The sequence below is a fragment of the Carcharodon carcharias genome, chromosome 28 (genome assembly GCF_017639515.1).
Source record: "Carcharodon carcharias isolate sCarCar2 chromosome 28, sCarCar2.pri, whole genome shotgun sequence".
Classification (NCBI taxonomy): domain Eukaryota; kingdom Metazoa; phylum Chordata; class Chondrichthyes; order Lamniformes; family Lamnidae; genus Carcharodon; species Carcharodon carcharias.
Genome location: NC_054494.1, coordinates 32013350 through 32032977, shown reverse-complemented (window position 1 = coordinate 32032977; position 19628 = coordinate 32013350). Strand labels below are relative to the sequence as shown.

General features: G+C 44.7%; 1 protein-coding gene across 8 annotated transcripts in view; it reads right to left on the bottom strand.

The window, feature by feature from the left end:
* Window positions 1–12345, bottom strand: part of usp54a (ubiquitin specific peptidase 54a) — a 143231-nt gene extending 130886 nt beyond the window's left edge. For 5 of the 8 annotated variants that reach the window (XM_041176203.1, XM_041176210.1, XM_041176208.1 and 2 more), the window contains exon 1: window positions 12200–12342. The gene's annotated coding sequence lies outside the window, so the exon portion shown is untranslated. Of the gene's footprint in view, window positions 1–9891; window positions 9912–12199 lie in introns of those variants that run through there. The other 3 variants (XM_041176211.1, XM_041176212.1, XM_041176206.1) reach the window with 2 other exon arrangements.
* Window positions 12346–19628: the final 7283 nt, after the last annotated feature.

Genomic DNA, 19628 nt, shown 5'->3' with positions numbered 1-19628 from the left:
TACACTCACTCCAACACCAGATGAACATAAATTTCTTCATCACCAGGTCTAGACCATCCTTTCAGCTGGTTCTGCCGCTCATCCTTTCCCCACTAAGGCAAACCTTTAGTGCACGCATACTAGCCGTGAACCATTATCTTTATCTAGTTTCTTTCACCTCCTCCCAACGTTTACCCCATATCCACTACAAGCTCAGCTCATGAGGACTCTCCTATTCCCTCAATGCCATTCCCACTAAACTCCTGACCACCAAGTTCCTTTCTTGGTCCCCATACTAGCTAGCATTGTAAATTGTTCCTTCTCCTCAGATTCTGTCCACCTCCCATCTCCCCTCTATCCATCTCCAAACTCCCTTTTCTCTTGGAAGTCTATGGATGTAGCATTGATTTCCAGATCTGAGCCCATCACTCACCCAACTCCCATGTTTGAATCCCTCAAATTAAGTTTCAACACCCCAACAACACCAAAAGGCCCTAACCTAATTCACCAACAAAATCCTGTTAATGCAACTGTGGTGCTCCCTCCTTCCTTTCTCTCCTCAACCTTTCTGCAGCGTTGGACATTGTCAATCAGTCAACTTTCTTCCAACAATTCCCCTTCATCATCTAATGAAAGGCACAAGGAAAACAGACCCAAAGTCAGAAAATGAAATATCAGGACAATTGATCAAATGTTTGATTGGAGATAGAGTGAGAGAAATTTTTTGAGGGAGCGGGTGGTTAGGGAAAAAATTCCGTAGTCAGACCCAGGGAATTAAAAGCTCATCCATTAATAGTGGTAGAATGTACAATAAGCTAAAGAGGTAGGATAAAGTGCAGAAATGGAAGAAGACCATGGGGTGATTCAAAGATAGGAATGAGGATTTTGAATTTAATAAGACAGAGAGGCAGTGAGAGCCAATGCCAGCAAGGTCATGGTGACAGATGAATGGGGTATGTTACACGTGGCAAAGTTCTAGGAAAGTTATAATTTGAAAGACAGTGTGAGAAATAGAGGCTAGCAATGAAGTACCGAGTCCAAAGCCCAAAGAAAGTTAGTGCAACAAATGAAAATTGCTTATCCCTGGGCCCTCTGTAATCTGGTATAATTCACCCATTCCTTATGAATAAATTCCAGCCTGATCCATTTAGATTACACCACTAGCCTTCAGCGTACCCAATGCACATGTCACAATCACTCAAACACCTGAAGAGACACTAATATCAGAAGGCTTCCAGAGCAGTTTTTCGTGCACCATACCTGCCATCACCAAACACAAGGTAGCTCAGCAAATTGGAGATGATATCAGTTGCTCAAATAACTTTCTATTCAGAGGCGCCACATACATTCCTTTGTATACAGGTGGGGCAGGCACAAACAAAATTTGTAGCCTGTGTTGTCCAAAAGCATGGTTAACCTAATGATTTTGATATATGGCTCACAATTTGTTTTAAGTGGCTGCATATACCTGGATATGTTTAAAAGTGTATTTTAAAAATTAACTTTTGCAGTCATGCCACTTTAAAAATCCTTGCTTGGAATCCACAGAAACCACTGGTCATAACACAAGTTGTGCCAGCACAACAGCAGGACTGATTTCACTTCTTTCACATGCATCACTCAAACCAATTTCACCGTTTACAAAAGGCAGATACTCTATTCTTTCAACCGCTGCTCACGACATATATACTGTATACTGTAAATATTGTTGAAAGTAACAGCGATGTGGCAGATGACTGTCAATGATAGGAGAGTAGGGATAGGCGTATTGAAAGAAGAAAGGAGACTGCAGCTTCATGCCATTGTATCTCTGAAAACTTTCTAGACCTCTAGGTTCTTGAGTTTTGCCTCCTTGTTATGATTTAACAATTCCTATTCAAAGTATGCATAACTTCGGTTCATTGAAAAAAATGCTGGCCAAAAACAAACACATGTTCAGATTTGAGACAGTTGTCCACCAAGAATCCAATACACAAATTATATTTGGCTCTCAATTTGGAGCTGCGCAAGGGCATTCATTTCAGTTCAATTGCAGATAGCTATTTACAAAACAATTTTACTTAGATATGCACAATAAACAAATACGTGAAGCCTGACTGCATTTTCTGAATTGCCCTTCATGCAAAACTAAAAGAGATTTTTTTTTAATTATATCCTGAAAGCTACATGCAATAAAACATACTTTTACAGTTAAAGGGCTCATTTTGACAGATGCCTACTCGTTGTTTTCCTGATGCTCAAAAAAATTGCAATGAATTATTTATAAATATTAAAAGAAACCAGATTTTGGATTTCACTCAAATTTGCACAAGATAATTGGAACATAATAGTTTATACTGGAAAAGAAAAATTGATAAGTGTATTTAACAAACACAAATAGCTAATGCTAGAAATTGAGCTTGCCACATGCCATGTGCTAATACTGGCTTTAGTTGCTGAAAAAATATTTTCATATAGCTAGTCGTTGAGTAAAATGCTGCATCTCCCAGCCTTACCAAGTTTAATGTGCTAAATTCTTTCTAATCTTGTTTAAATCAACGAATCAAAAATATTGTAAGATGTGTAATGAAAGACCACCAGTTCTCTACTGGTTGTAGCGTCAATTATTGTGATTGAAAAATTTTTCAGGGTTGCCTTTTAACAATGTCATTTTGGAACAGAAGCAATCTTTAGCAAATCAAGAGGTCAGCATAATACTTGCAGAAATGTTGACTCAAATGTTGATATAGCAAAGCTCAGCTATCATTTACCAAATAGTCAAACTGCAGTTCAAAAACAGGAGGGGGAAATAATTTTTCCCCTCGAATTTCTCAGCTGACCCATACAGACCAGAGGGGTCCCAGGTTTCTTTATTCTTTCATGGGATATGGGCATTGCTGACAAGGCCAGCATTTGTTGCCCATCCCTAATTGCCTGTGAATTGGGTGGCTTGCTGGTTTATTTCAGAGGGCAGTTAAGAGTCAACTACATTGCCTGTGGGTCTGAAGTCAAATGTAGGCCAGATAAGAATGGCATATTTTATTCCCTAAAGAACATTAGTGAACCAGATAGGTTTTTCCAACAACCGGTGATAGCTGTCAATGTCACCATTATTGAGACTAGCTTTATATTCCAGATTTATTAATTGAATTTAAATTCCACCACTTGCCGTGATGGGATTTAAATACTTTGCCCCACCACATTAGCCCGGGCCCCTAGATTTCTAGCCCAGTGACATTACCACATGCCACCGTCTCCCCAGGGAGGTTCTAATCTTGATCTGTCTATCTAACTTATTCTAGCAGTAAGATTGCCAGCAAAAAGGCTCCCAGCCCTTGTTCACTGTGCAAGATATGTGATGTCTACCACCATTCACTGTCAACAATAAATAATGACTTGAGCAACTGTAAGCAAGAACCTCAGTGAAAAGAGGAAGAAAAATTGGCCACAAAAACCGAGCTACATCCACTGAATCTAATAATAACAAAAATACTGCAAATCAAAAAAACAGAATTTACCGGAAAATGGCTGTCGGCAGCTGTCAAAGGGCCAACATCCAAAACACAGAAATCTTCATTCTTATCAAATGCTGACAGAAATGAATAATTCCAAGATAATTTGTTTTTGTTTGTCACTGAACATTTTTCATTTTTGTACAATCAATTTCACACATCTGTAGAAGAATTTACTTACAATTTCAACAATTCTCACTGAGAAGGCATATCCTATCGTAGTTCATGCACTATTTAAAAGCTGTATGAAGTAAAATGGTTCCCAAAATGCATCAGGAAATTTAGCCAGTGACTATCGGAACCATACAAAGCAGAAGGGGCAGGGCTTAATCCCTGATATAAAAACTGCGCTCAGTCAATATGGCTACAATTTAAGTCAGCACCTCAGAAAGAAAAACGCCATCACTGGGATAATAGATGCATATCAGGCAAGAACAGGATCTGACTCAAATATGATGCCTTTGTAGTCAAATAGTCTGTCACATACTACCAACAGGTCCTTTATTTGAGCCATCATTACTTGGTTTCGGTACCAAAGGAAAAACCCTCTGCAAGGAGTCTCACACTTCAGCAAAGAAGAGACAGAAAACTGGCAGGCAAAGAACGGACGTTTTTGAAGATTGATTAACTTGCCTTCTGATTTTCCTTTTGCTGGGCTATCTACCACCACTACCAGCATAAACATTATCAGGAACTCACTAGGTGGTAATCATGGACCCAAATCTTTTTCAAACTTATTTATCAATTTAACAACTGCAAAAAGCAACTTAAAAATTCTAAAATCAGTCACCTCAATGCTGCAAGTTATCTGAACTCTGTTCACTTGAAAGAAGCAGAACAAGGGTAAACATGGAAATGAAAGATGGAAACAAGGAATCTAATCATTTACATGTTGTGTATGGTATGCAATGGGTATGCATGACCTACACATAGACATTTTTACTCATGTTAGAACAATTCAACAAAATCCACCCAAGTACTATTGTTCACATAAATATTTTTGCAAGATGAACCTCCCGATATCAATCTTACAATTATCTTCTAGCTTGAACTCATGTCCCTGGACCCACACTACAAATTTTATTTTTAGTATCCCAAATTAACCTTTTCTAGTCCATTTTCTATCTTCTATATAAATATAAGGTCACCGCTCAGACACCTCGTTTTCAAGCTGAGAAACCTAATCTTTCACAACAGATTCCTGTCAAGGTACAGGGAGCAACGGTAGGCAAATGGAACTGAGGTACAGATCAGACATGATCTTATTCAATGGATGAACAAGCCTAAGGGCTGAACAGCATACTCCTGTTCCTTTATGACGCTTCAATTTTAAAACAATCATGTGTACCATCTACAAGATGCATTGTAGAAACTCACCAAGGCCCCATAGGCAGCAGCTTCCAAACCCATGACCACTACCATCTAGAAGGACAAGAGCAGCAGACACATGGGAACACCATCACCCACAAGTTCCCCTCCAAGTCCCTCACCGTCCTGACTTGAAAATATATCACTATTCTTTCACTGTCACTGGGTCAAAATCCTGGAACTCCCTCCCTAAGAGCACTGCAGGTGTACCTACGCCACATGGACTGCAGAGAAGTTCAAGAAGGCAGCTCACCACCGCCTTCTCAAAGGCAATTAGGGATGAGCAATAAATGCTGGCCTAGCCATCGACGCCCGCATCCCATAAATGTATTTTAAAAAATCATGAGCAAATCCATCCATGGTCTTGCCCCCTCCTTATCTCTGTAACCTCCCAGAGCTCTACAATCCACTGAGAATTGTGTTCCTTTAACTTTGGCCTCTTCTGTATCCACCATTCCTACCACCCCACAAGCGGTGCCATGCCTTCAATCGTCTACAGGGTAAGCTCTGGAATTCATTCCCTAAACCTTTATGCATCATTTTCCTCCTTAAAGTGCTCCCGAAAACCTTCCTCTTCCTCGCCTTCTTTGGCTCACTGTCATCTTTTGTCTCAAAATGTGAGCAGGGTTTTCACTGCAGATTGTTGGATGTGGATTGGCCTGAAGCCTCCTCAATGAGATGGAAGCTCTTAAATAAAAAGATTCCTTCTTGCAGCTTTGTAGTTACAGAACATCAAACTTCAAGGAAGAGCTGCGTAATTGTAATATCATTGAGTTAATACATCATGGCAGAGACATGCACTCCAAAAGCCTGTTATTGATATTCCCTAACATTAGAGATCAACGTTCAGGTTCTACTATGCACTAAATCCTACACTTGAATATGTCCATTGTTTCTTAGTGCCAAAACTGGACACAGCACAGATGTGGGCTGATCAAAGTAGCGTATGGTTTGCTAATGGCATCCTCTGATTTGCATTCAACTGTTGTAGGTAAATATTTTGTTCATTCATCAACGGTTGTACACATTGGGCACTAAGTCAACTAAAGATTCTACGTCTCATTCACCAAATAAAGTATTAAGATAACAAAACTGAACAAGATATTGCTTGATAGCCTTGATGAATTGTAAACTAAGATAAAACCTATTGTACTAAAAAATCCACTCCAATTTAAAATAATTGCACATAGATTGGACATTTAATTTATATGAAATATGTTACTTTCACCCTGCAGAATTTTAAAAACCACCTTGTCCAATTGTGGAGCACCAAACGTTGAGTTGCAAGATCTTTTCACGGAAACTTTTTTGTGCAATATTTCACTATTTCTTCTGCACAGAGGAATTGCTAAATACTAACCAGTCACCCAAAGTATCATTCTATTACACAACAGTTGCTTTACACCATGATATGCTTTCAAGTGTTTCTGGGAATATTTTCTAGCATACAAATAATTTAATTATCTTTGAATTGTTCTGATGAATTTAACTAAATGGCTCATTATGGTGTGTTCAGCCAAGAGACACTTGTGCACTGCAAGAAATAAACTAAAGATACGCAAAAGTTGAGCAAATCTTTTGACACAACAATCAGGCCTTAATTTAGTATTCATACCAATACAACAATTTGTTCCAGACAAGTTCAACAAACACTGGAACAAACAGAAGTGTTGAATTAACTCAGTCAAGTGCCACCTTTTATTCAACATTTTGGGCATGTTTATGCTTTGTTTGGAGTCCATTAGTAGCATATTTTGATGTTGATTGCAGAGATACTGTTAGAAGTAAATCAGCAATGTAACTGTGATTTAAACAAGGTGGTGCCGTGCTACCAAAAGCAGCGTGCAACACCAAAGTTTCACATTTTGCCTGCAAACATAGAAAGCAGCTCGCCAGACACATATTTTTGGCGATTGGTACTCATTCCTATCCTAGAGGCTAATAAGGCACAAGGTAGCCTATGGTGATCTACTCTGGGCATTATGGAAAATATGCAGCCCAGGAAAAAAGCCACGTGTTGAGTATGATGATTTTATGGTAATGCCATATAAAATTTGCTCTGAAAAGAGCAATTGTTGCCTTAAAAAGGTTCCTTGGAAGAACTAATAGGTCTTGACATTTTGGGCTTACCAATTCTTCTAAGGAACTCTTTTAAAGGTAACAACTGCTCTTTTCAGAGCAAATTTTACATGATGTAACCCTAAAAATCTTCTTATTCAACATTAATGTTCTCACCATAAAATCCTTCAAACAACCTTTAGCCATGTATTGCACACAAACAACCATGTGTTGCAGCTGTTAGACAGTACTAACGCACTTTTCAATAGCAATTGGAGCTGCATCCGAAGGCACATTGTTTGTGGCGAGGGCCAAGGCTTTGTTCTTTGCAATTTTTGACGAGAAAATTGCAGCTCATTCATCCACTCTTGCAGCTGAGGGGCAGCGGAGTGGTTGAGAGAGGTGGTACTTCCAATTCGCTGTTCATCTTCTCTGCAACACCACTGAAGCACAATAATCGGAAATGGTTCAGGAAGTGATTCCAACATAAGCACTGCATAAAATATGGATTTATATAGAACATCTTATGCAGAGAAATGCTTCTCATAACAAGGGTAGAAACATACCTGACAACAATTGGCAAGGGATTAAGGATATGTAGAGGATGCAGGCTGGGGCTTACAGTTAAAAAGGATCAATAAGGAATGGTACAAACATTATTCACATTGAATTCCATTGATTCATTGTCCCAACTATCCTAAATTGGGTTATCAGGCATTCGTTCGCATCATTGGCCATATCGCCAAACTGGCATTGGCCACAACATTCTTTCCTCGAACTCAGGTATGACCTATTCACAGCTGACAAGACAATCTGCAGATGATGTTGCTTGGGGATGTGGAAAAGGTGAAAGCCTAGGGTAGTTCATGGGAAATTCTAGAGTTAATATGGGGAGGGTGGGTTTGGAAACCATTTGTGGAGAACTCAGCTATAACTGGGTAGATAACAGTAGAACCTTGCAAGAGCAGTCCCTTCAAGCTGGTCACAGAGGTGAGGTATTGGAGAAGGATGGTATGGTTGACCAGAGAAGAAGTGTCAAATCTGACTTTAATCAGTGATGTTTCAGTGCTGCAGCAGGAACCTAACTGGAGAGATTCAAACATGGAGTTACAGAAAAGATGAGCAGAAATTTGGAAGCACTCCCTCCCTAGATCCCTCCAATGTCTCTCTCCTGCAGAAGTAGAGGAATGAGCAGCAATTTCCTCCAGTTAACAATTGCAAAAAGTGAAGTTATCAACTTTGCCAATCATCACAAACTCAACCTTTACCACTGATTCATAACCTTGCTGTCCTAGTCAACACCTCGCTAAGTTCCATATTCTCTCCAATCCAAAGATCACCCAAATCCAACTATTCAGAACCTACTGGTTAAAATGAGAAGGAATGTAATGGAAACAAATTTGTGGACAGCATTCAACACGAATGGACAAGTGTGGTGGATAGGATTTTTATAATCATCATCCTTATGTATTTTTGTGTGCAAGGGGATCAATCTATAGATGGGTCAGTTTATATACAAGTATACATATTGTAAATAAACCTGTCAGTTTCTGTATTTTACCTTAAATGCAATTTCAATAAAAAGCTACCATTTACACTGAATCCATGTTCAGCTCAGTGCTGAATTTAATTGTTAACTTTTAAAGATTCCACAGAACAGCAACTCACTGCAACTAACCCTTGGAGTTAATAATGCTCTACAAATATAAGCTACAGACTGGCAAAGAAACCTTACTGTTCAAGTTCACATTTGGTGACACAGTCATAAATTGAATAAAAGCATCTTTTGCAACACCTCCTATTTTTGTTAAATGAGCAGCTGTATTTCCTGCCACCTCCACCCATCACTTGTGTTAATTCTACCAGTCTACATAAAGTCTGCACTTCAAAATTCATGATGAACAGTTTGAAATAGTTCAACATGATAAGGTATTAAATAAATACAAGTAGTAAATGCTTGCAATTTGTTTTTTTTCATTATTTAAAATTATGAACTAATCTGATTTATTAGAAAAAGACAAAAAAGCATTTATTTTTTGAATCTTTATACTAGGATAAGCCCTTTGATCTGTACAATTGAATACAGCCTTCAGTTTACTTTGTCACGTTTATTCTTTCCTCCCTGTCCTGCTTTCATGTTCCAATGAAAAACTAGAAAATCACCTACTGACAGCCTAGGATGTAATTTTTGTGATAAGGAACACAATTCTTAAAACTAGTTAGATAAAGTGACAAGGAATAAAAATACGATTTGGTTACAGTACCAACCCGACCAACCTACAGCTAATATTAGTTGCAGTTATGCCAATGGCACCTGGCTTGCAATTTCAGGGGGAAAATTATAAACTTAGAGCAAAAAATTCAACACTTATTTTTTCAGCACCAATTTTTAGCCTTGACAAGTATGACCAGCAGCAATATTCTACCCTGGGTCAGGCATTACGATTGGCCAGAAGAGGTTTACAGAACCCATGGCACTGCAAGCATTAGCAAGTTCTCTCAATTCCTGGCTAACCAACAGCACAAGAGGAAACAAGTAAACTGGTGCTAAATTTCAATACTGTTTGTATGACCTCTGCTTTTCAGAAATTTAGAAACAACCAGTTACTTTTTTGTTGGAATCTTAGTTTAGCATGCAGAATATCAAATATTAACCACATAACAATGCTTTTAAAATAAAACTCAAAAATATAAAGATCTTCAGAAATCATAAAGCAGCAATATCTAAGAAAAATAGCATTACTGTCACAATAAGTTTAACTAGCTAACAAACATTTGATTTATTTAAGCATCACAGCCACTGAAAATCCTTTAAACATGCTGTCAACTATATATAATTAACAATCCAAAGTGTGCGACATCTGTCATAAGAAAATAGTGCCAAAAAACTGACATAGCAAGTTATTTCAACAAATATTTGCAAGTCTACCTGATGTATTAATGCACTAAGGAACATATCAATGCATTAAGGAATGAGTGGACAATCAGAAGGCACCTGTGATCATTTTCAGAACTCCATAACAGCCCAAAATGTGGGAGCACTGGCTACCAGCTGAGTTCAGAACTTGGACTTCAGCACTGAAATAAATGAGAACACTGTGGTACTAAGGATCAGTACATAGAAGTTCAACTCTAAGAGGCCTGACCCCCAACAGGGTATATAATCCACGTTACACTCAAAAAGTCTTATTTTATGTACAATTCCCATCATCACATTTTTGTGCTAACTTGGTGGCACTGTAATGTTTCAGTTTTGCAAGCCCCGAGCTCCTCAGCCTGCTTTTCAAGAAACAATGCTCCAATCCACTTCTCTGCTTCCTAAATTGCCCAAAGATTTGATATTCAACTATAAATATAAACTCAAAGCGTTATAAAAATAAGGGCAAAACATGCAACTGCAGAGTGAGCTGAATTACATATATACAACCCTGGTTCAATTATTCCCTGACTAACTTAATTTCACATTAAGGCTACTTCTGATCTTCACTCCCTGAGTGTAGTACAACAGGAGATTGGTCTTCAATACCATCAGATTTCCATTTCATTCAACAATATGAATGTGGAGAATGTCAGCAATTTTAGATTCCATGCCCAGTACACCCAAACGTTACATCAGTTTCTGGAGCCTCTGATGACCGTTAACCCATACTGTGGAGTAGTCACTGGTAGATTAAAACATGAACCAAAACTTAATAGATAATGTTAATAGGTTGTTTTTAAAAGGAATTGGCAGACTTACAAATAACAAAAACAAAATTCTACAGGTGCCAGAATTATGAAAAGACAAAAGATGCAGAGGGAACATTTTGTCAGAACTGGAGGGATTTTAAGTCAGTATGGAGGTGGGGAGAGGCGAGAACAAAATGGAAGATGTGTGATAGGTTAGATTGTAGGGGAGATTAAATAACAAAACAGATGATGGGCCAAACAAAAAAAGGCAGTAATAGGTCAAGTGAAGAAACAAAAGATGGGCCCTGACAAGATATAAATGGATATAGCAGAATCACTACCAACAACTGCTGTCTGAAAAAAAATGAAGGCAAAGGTTATCATCTAAAATTATTGAACTCAATGTTGGGTCTGAAAAGCTGTAAAGCGCCTAAGCGAGAAACGAGTTTCTGTACCTCCAACTGACACTGAGCTTCATCGGAACAATGAAGAAGATTGGGGACAGGGAGGTGAGAGTGGGAGTGGAGCGAAGAACTAAAAAAATTGGTGAACAGAAGCTCAGTGTCACGCTGAATAGAGGAATTCCGTAAAGCAGCTCACAAATCTCCAACCTGTGTTTGGTCTCCCCATGTAGGGGAAACTACATCATGAGCCGCTAAAGCAATATACTAAATTGAAATAAGCATAAGTAAATTGATGTTTCACCTGAGTGGTGTTTGGATTCTGGAAGGTAGAGGAGGTAAAAGCACAGGTGTTGGATCTCCTATACATGCAAAGGAAGATGCCACGGGGAGAGGAATGGGTGTTGGAAGTGGTTAAGGAGTGGAGCATGGTTCTCAGAGGAAATCGTCCCCTTCAAAATTCTGAAGGGGGGTGGGAGAGGGGAAGATGTAAACAGAACAATAAAGCTCACAAATCTGAGCATTGTGGTCAGGTCAGGGAGGTTTACCTAAAACGTCAATTCGCTGGTTGCCTCTATCCAAATTTGAAAGCACAAAGTTGAAGGCATCAAATGCACAAATGTCCCCCTTAAAAACATATGTAATTATGAAATAAGTTAGGCGAAAACTAGCATTTCAACCAACTGGGTGGACACCTCCCTCCCAAACAAGAACAGACCCAAAATGCTGCATGCCAATAATAAATCACCACCATAAATCAAAAAGTAGCCCAGCTGAGGGTGTCACTTGTGGAGAGCGAGTCCAACTGATAAGACCTGCGTTAGTGTATTCGGGCCTCTGAAGATCTTGGCCAGGATCGATATTTGTTGCACAAATGAATGAGTTTGGGCTGGAAGGAAGGAGGTGGCTGAATTTCCAGCAGTTCTGACAACGTGGACGTGAAGCAGAGAATGATGTACATGCATCATTTCTATTTATCATGTGCGGCCGCTGAAGATGTGTAACGCGGAGGCCGATTAAAAACTCCGCAAGGAGGACGAAAGATTGCCAACACCGGGGTCTTCTGGTACCCGGACCCCGGGGTCAGGGGTCAGCGGCTCGCGCGCTGCGGCCGTTAACGGTCACTCGGTTCCCGCTCTTCGAGCGGGGGGGGGGGGGGGGGTGGGTGGGGGTGGGGGGGGCGGTTCAGTTCAGAAGAAAGATTCCAACATGAACTGAAATGTTGTCCCTTACCTCATGGCCGGGCTCCGTCCCCACCGGTCACTCTCCCTCCGTCCGCGCTCTGGCCCCCGGTCTCCTCCAACTCCTCCTCCTCCACCTCCTCTCGCTCCCTCAATCTCTATCCCCTTATCTCTCGCGCCCGCTGCTGGATCCTGTCCCCCTCTTCTTGCCGAAGCCCGGTTTCCCTCCCACTCTCACTCCCTCACCCTCAATCTCTCTCTCTCTCTGTAGCTGCCTCTCCAGCTCTGGCCGTCGCCAAACATCGCGAGAGCTCGAACCAGGAGCCACAAACTTCTCGCGAGAGGTGAGGAGATTTGGGTTGGATGGAATTGGGTGGGGGTGTGGCCCATTGGACTGGGTACAGGATGGAATTGGGTGGGGGATGGTGCATTGGACTGGGTACAGGATGGAATTGGGTGGGGGATGGTGCATTGGACTGGGTACAGGATGGAATTGGATGGGGGTGTGGTGCATTGGACTGGGTACAGGATGGAATTGGGTGGGGGTGTGGTGCATTGGACTGGGTACAGGATGGAATTGGGTGTGGGTGTGGTGCATTGGACTGGGTACAGGATGGAATTGGGTGGGGGTGTGGTGCATTGGGTTGGGTACAGGATGGAATTGGGTGGGCTGTGGCGCATTGGACTGGGTACAGGATGGAGTTGGGTGGGGGTGTGGCGCAAAGGGCTGGGTACAGGGTAGAGTTGGGTGGCGGTGTTGTGAATTGGGTTGGGTACAGGATGGAATTGGGTAGAGGTGTGGGGCATGGACTGGGTACAAGATGGAGTTGGATGGGGATGTGGCGCAAAGGGTTGGGTACAGGGTGGAGTTGGGTGGCGGTGTTGTGAATTGGGTTGGGTACAGGATGGAATTGGGTGGAGGTGTGGGGCATGGACGGTACAAGATGGAGTTGGATGGGGATGTGGCGCAAAGGGTTGGGTACAGGGTGGAGTTGGGTGAGGATGTTGTGCATTGGGTTGGGTACAGGATGGAATTGGGTGGGGGTGTGGTGCATTGGGTTGGATACAGGATGGAGTTGGGTGGGGTGTGGTGCATTGGATTGGGTACAGGGTGGAGTTGGGTGGGGGTGTGGTGCATTGGGTTGGGTACAGGGTGGAGTTGGGTGGGGGTGTGGTGCATTGGATTGGGTACAGGGTGGAGTTGGGTGGGGGTGTGGTGCATTGAGCTGGGTACAGGATGGAGTTGGGTGGCGGTGTTGTGAATTGGGTTGGGTACAGGATGGAATTGGGTGGGGGTGTGGGGCATGGACTGGGTACAAGATGGAGTTGGGTGGGGATGTGGCGCAAAGGGTTGGGTACAGGGTGGAGTTGGGTGAGGGTGTTGTGCATTGGGTTGGGTACAGGATGGAATTGGTTGGGGGTGTGGTGCATTGGGTTGGGTACAGGATGGAGTTGGGTGGGGTGTCGTGCATTGGATTGGGTACAGGGTGGAGTTGGGTGGGGATGTGGGGCATGGACTGGGTACGATGGAGTTGGATGGGGGTGTGGCGCAAAGGGTTGGGTACAGGGTGGAGTTGGGTGAGGGTGTTGTGCATTAGGTTGGGTACAGGATGGAATTGGGTGGGGTTGTGGTGCATTGGGTGGGTACAGGATGGAATTGGGTGGGGGTGTGGTGCATTGGGTTGGGTACAGGATGGAATTGAGTGGGGGTGTGGTGCATTGGGTTGGGTACAGGATGGAATTTGGTCGGGGTGTGGTGCATTGCATTGGGTACAGGGTGGAGTTGGGTGGGGATGTGGGGCATGGACTGGGTACAAGATGGAGTTGGATGGGGTGTGGCGCAAAGGGTTGCGTACAAGATGGAGTTGGGTGAGGGTGTGGTGCATTGGGTTGGGTACAGGGTGGAGTTGGGTGAGGATGTTGTGCATTGGGTTGGGTACAGGATGGAATTGGGTGGGGGTGTGGTGCATTGGGTTGGGTACAGGATGGAATTGGGTGGGGGTGTGATGCATTAGGCTGGGTACAGGATGGAGTTGGGTGGGGATGTGGCACATAGGCTTGGGTACAGGGTGGAGTTGGGTGGGGATGTGGCGCATTGGACTGGGTACAGGATGGAGTTGGGTGGGGGTGTGGCACATAGGGTTGGGTACAGGATGGAGTTGGGTGGGGGTATGGCGCATTGTGCTGGGTACAGGATGGTGTTGGGTTGTGGTGTGGTGCATTGGGCTGGGTACAGGATGGAATTGGGTGGGGGTGTGGTGCATTGGGTTGGGTACAGGGTGGAGTTGGGTGGGTATGTGGCACATTGGGCTGGGTACAGGGTAGAGATGGGTGGGGGTGTGGTCCTTTGGACCGGGTACAGGGTGGAGTTGGGTGAGGGTGTGGTGCATTGGGTTGGGTACAGGATGGAATTGGGTGGGGGTGTGGTGCATTGGGTTGGGTACAGGATGGAGTTGGGTGGGGTGTGGTGCATTGGATTGGGTACAGGATGGAATTGGGTGGGGGTGTGGTGCATTGGGTTGGGTACAGGATGGAGTTGGGTGGGGTGTCGTGCATTGGATTGGGCACAGGGTGGAGTTGGGTGGGGATGTGGGGCATGGACTGGGTACGATGGAGTTGGATGGGGGTGTGGCGCAAAGGGTTGGGTACAGGGTGGAGTTGGGTGAGGGTGTTGTGCATTAGGTTGGGTACAGGATGGAATTGGGTGGGGGTGTGGTGCATTGGGTGGGTACAGGATGGAATTGGGTGGGGGTGTGGTGCATTGGGTTGGGTACAGGATGGAATTGAGTGGGGGTGTGGTGCATTGGGTTGGGTACAGGATGGAATTGGGTGGGGGTGTGGTGCATTGGGTTGGGTACAGGATGGAATTGGGTGGGGGTGTGATGCATTAGGCTGGGTACAGGATGGAGTTGGGTGGGGGTGTGGCACATTGTGCTGGGTACAGGATGGAGTTGGGTGGGGGTGTGGTGCATTGGGTTGGGTACAGAGTAGAGATGGGTGGGGGTGTGGTCCTTTGGACCGGGTACAGGATGGAGTTGGGTGGGTATGTGGCGCATTGGGCTGGGTACAGGGTAGAGATGGGTTGGGGTGTGGTCCTTTGGACCGGGTACAGGGTGGAGTTGGGTGAGGGTGTGGTGCATTGGGTTGGGTACCAGATGGAGTTGGGTGGGGTGTGGTGCATTGGGTTGGGTAAAGGATGGGGTTGGGTGGGGGTGTGGTGCATTGGGCTGGGTACAGGATGGAATTGGGTGGGGGTGTGGTGCATTGGATTGGGTACAGGGTGGAGTTGGGTGGGGATGTGGGGCATTGGACTGAGTACAAGATGGAGTTGGATGGGGGTGTGGCGCAAATGGTTGGGTACAGGATGGAGTTGGGTGAGGGTGTGGTGCATTGGACTGGGTACAGGATGGAGTTGGGTGGGGGTGTGACGCATTGGGTTGGGTACAGGATGGAGTTGGGTGGGGGTGTGATGCATTGGGTTGGGTACAGGATGGAGTTGGGTGGGGGTGTGATGCATTGGGTCGGGTACAGGATGGAGTTGGGTGGGCGTGTGATGCATTGGGTTGGGTACAGAATGGAGTTGGGTGGGGGTGTGGCACATAGGATTGGATACAGGATGGAGTTGGGTGGGATAAAAACAAAAAAACTGCGGATGCTGGAAATCCAAAACAAAAACTCAGCAGGTCTGGCAGCATCGGCGGAGAAGAAAAGAGTTGACGTTTCGAGTCCTCATGATCCTTCAACAGAACTTGAGTTCGAGTCCAAGAAAGAGTTGAAATATAAGCTGGTTTAAGGTGTGTGTGTGTGGCGGGGAGAGGTGGGGAGAGAGAGAGAGAGAGAGAGAGAGAAGTGGAGGGGTTTGGTGTGGTTGTAGGGATAAACAAGCAGTGATAGAAGCAGATCATCAAAAGATGTCACAAACAACACAACAAAAGAACACATAGGTGTTAAAGTTGGTGATATTATCTAAACGAATGTGCTAATTAAGAATGGATGGTAGGGCACTCAAGGTATAGTTCCAGTGGGGGTGGGGAGAGCATAAAAGATTTAAAAATATTTAAAAATAATGGAAATAGGTGGGAAAAGAAAAATCTATATAATTTATTGGAAAAATAACAAAAGGAAGGGGGAAACAGAAAGGGGGTGGGGATGGAGGAGGGAGCTCAAGACCTAAAGTTGTTGAATTCAATATTCAGTCCGGAAGGCTGTAAAGTGCCTAGTCAGAAGACGAGGTGTTGTTCCTCCAGTTTGCGTTGGGCTTCACTGGAACAATGCAGCAAGCCAAGGACAGACATGTGGGCAAGAGAGCAGGGTGGAGTGTTGAAATGGCAAGCGACAGGGAGGTTTGGGTCATTCTTGCGGACAGACCGCAGGTGTTCTGCAAAGCGGTCGCCCAGTTTACGTTTGGTGTCTCCGATGTAGAGGAGACCACATTGGGAGCAACGAATGCAGTAGACTAAGTTGGGGGAAATGCAAGTGAAATGCTGCTTCACTTGAAAGGAGTGTTTGGGCCCTTGGACGGTGAGGAGAGAGGAAGTGAAGGGGCAGGTGTTGTATCTTTTGCGTGGGCATGGGGTGGTGCCATAGGAGGGGGTTGAGGAGTAGGGGGTGATGGAGGAGTGGACCAGGGTGTCCTGGAGGGAGCGATCCCTACAGAATGCCGATAAGGGGGGTGAAGGGAAGATGTGTTTGGTGGTGGCATCATGCTGGTGTTGGCGGAAATGGCGGAGGATGATCCTTTGAATGCGGAGGCTGGTGGGGTGATAAGTGAGGACAAGGGGGACCCTATCATGTTTCTGGGAGGGAGGAGAAGGCGTGAGGGCGGATGCGCTGGAGATGGGCCGGACACAGTTGAGGGCCCTCTCAACGACTGTGGGTGGAAAACCTCAGTTAAGGAAGAAGGAGGACATGTCAGAGGAACTGTTTTTGAAGGTAGCATCATCGGACCAGATGCTACGGAGGCGAAGGAACTGAGAGAATGGGATGGAGTCCATACAGGAAGCGGGGTGTGAGGAGCTGTAGTCAAGGTAGCTGCGGGAGTCGGTGGGTTTGTAATGGATATTGGTGGACAGTCTATCACCAGAGATTGAGACAGAGAGGTCAAGGAAGGGAAGGGAAGTGTCAGAGATGGACCACGTGAAAATGATGGAGGGGTGGAGATTGGAAGCAAAATTAATAAATTTTTCCAAGTCCCAACGAGAGCATGAAGCAGCACCGAAGTAATCATCGATGTACCAGAGAAAGAGTTGTGGAAGGGGGCCGGAGTAGGACTGCAACAAGGAATGTTCCACATACCCCATAAAGAGACAGGCATAGCTGGGGCCCATGCGGGTACCCATAGCCACACCTTTTATTTGGAGGAAGTGAGAGGAGTTGAAGGAGAAATTGTTCAGTGTGAGAACAAAGTTCAGCCAGACGGAGGAGAGTAGTGGTGGATGGGGATTGTTCGGGCCTCTGTTCGAGGAAGAAGCTAAGGGCCCTCAGACCATCCTTGTGGGAGATGGAGGTGTAGAGGGATTGGACGTCCATGGTGAAGAGGAAGCGGTTGGGGCCAGGGAACTGGAAATTGTTGATGTGACGTAAGGTGTCAGAGGAATCACGGATGTAGGTGGGAAGGGACTGGACAAGGGGAGAGAGAAGGGAGTCAAGATAACGAGAAATGAGTTCTGTGGGGCAGGAGCAAGCTGAGACGATCGGTCTACCGGGGCAGTTCTGTTTGTGGATTTTGGGTAGGAGATAGAAGCGGGCCGTCCGAAGTTGGGCGACCATCAGGTTGGAAGCTGTGGGAGGAAGATCCCCAGAGGAGATGAGGTCAGTGACAGTCCTGGAAACAATGGCTTGATGTTCAGTGGTGGGGTCATGGTCCAGGGAGAGGTAGGAGGAAGTGTCTGCGAGTTGGGTGGGGTGTGGTGCATTGGATTGGGTACAGGATGGAGTTGGGTGGGGGTGTGGTGCATTGGGTTGGGTACAGGATGGAGTTGGGTGTGGGGTTTGGTGCATTGGACTGGGTACAAGATGAAGTTGGGTGGGGACATGGTGCATTAAGTTTGGTACAGATTGGAGTTGGTTTGGGATGTGCTGCATTGGGTTGGGTAGAGCATAGAGTTGGGTTGGGGTGTGGTGCATTGTGTTGGGTACAGGATAGAGTTGGGTGGGGGTTAGGTGCATTGGGTTGGGTAGAGGATATAGTTGGATGGGGTTTTGGTGCATTGTTTTGGGTACAGTATAGAGTTGGGTGGGGGTGTGGTGTATTGGGTTGGGTACAGATTGGAGTTGGGTTGGGATGTGCTGCATTGGGTTGGGTAAAGGATGGAGTTGGGTGAGGATGTGCTGCATTGGTTTGGGTACAGGATGGAGTTGGGTGGCGGTGTGATGTATTGGGTTTGGTACAGCATGGAGTTGGGTGGAGGTGAGTTGGGAAGGATGGGATATGTTGGGTGGGGATTTGTTGTACTGGGTTCATTTGGTTGGGTTGGGTTGAATGGGGGTGTGTTGGGTTGGCTGGGCATGTATTGTGTTGATAAGGACTGGATTGTGTTGGTGGACTGGATTGGATTAGATCGGGCTGGCGAGTATGGGGTGTTTTGAAGAAGTGCTCTGAAGAAGAGTCATACGGACTCGAAATGTTAACTCTGTCTTTCTCTCCACAGGTGCTGTCTGACCTGCTGAGTATTTCCAGCATTTTTTGTTTTTGTTTCAGATGTCCAGCATCCACAGTATTGTGCCTTTATATTGTGGTGTGTTGCATTTGTTTGGGTAAAATGAGGTAAGTTGGTTTAGGTGAGGGTGTTTTTGGTTGGGGGTGAGGTGTGTTGGGTTGGGTAGATGGGTATGTTGGGTTGTTTGGGAATGTGTGGGGCTGGTGGGGGTGAGTTTGTTTGGGTGGAATTGGTTTGAGTTTTATGAGGTTGGGTAGGATGGAGCATGTTCCGTTGGGTTGAGGTCAGTAGTGCTTTGGGTTGAGTTTGGTTGGGGTGTTTTGCTTGGGCACAGCATGAGGCAAGCATGGTTTGCACTGGGAGCTCGGTAAGTGCACTGCATCTGCACACATTTACCGAACAGGAGAGTAGGTTTCTCTTAACATTAACAATACTCAGACCTTTTAAACATCAGCTGTGGTACAGTGGGTAAAACTCTTGTCTCTGAGTCAGAAGGTTTTGAGTTCAAGTCTTAGTGCAGAAACTTGAGCACCAAAATCTCAGCTGACACTCCTGAGTTCTACGTTTTTTATTCTTTCATGGAATGTGGGCATCAACTGACAAGGCCAATATTTGTTGCCCATCTGTAATTGCCCTTGAGAAGTTGGTGGTGAGCCACTTTCTTGAACCGCTGCAGTCAATCTGATGTAGGTATACCCACATGCTATCAGGAAAGGAGTTCCAGAATTTTGATTCAGCAACAGTGAAGGAATGGCGATTATAATTCCAACTCAGAATGGTGTGTTGCTTGGAGGGGAACTTGCAGGTGGTGATGATATCATG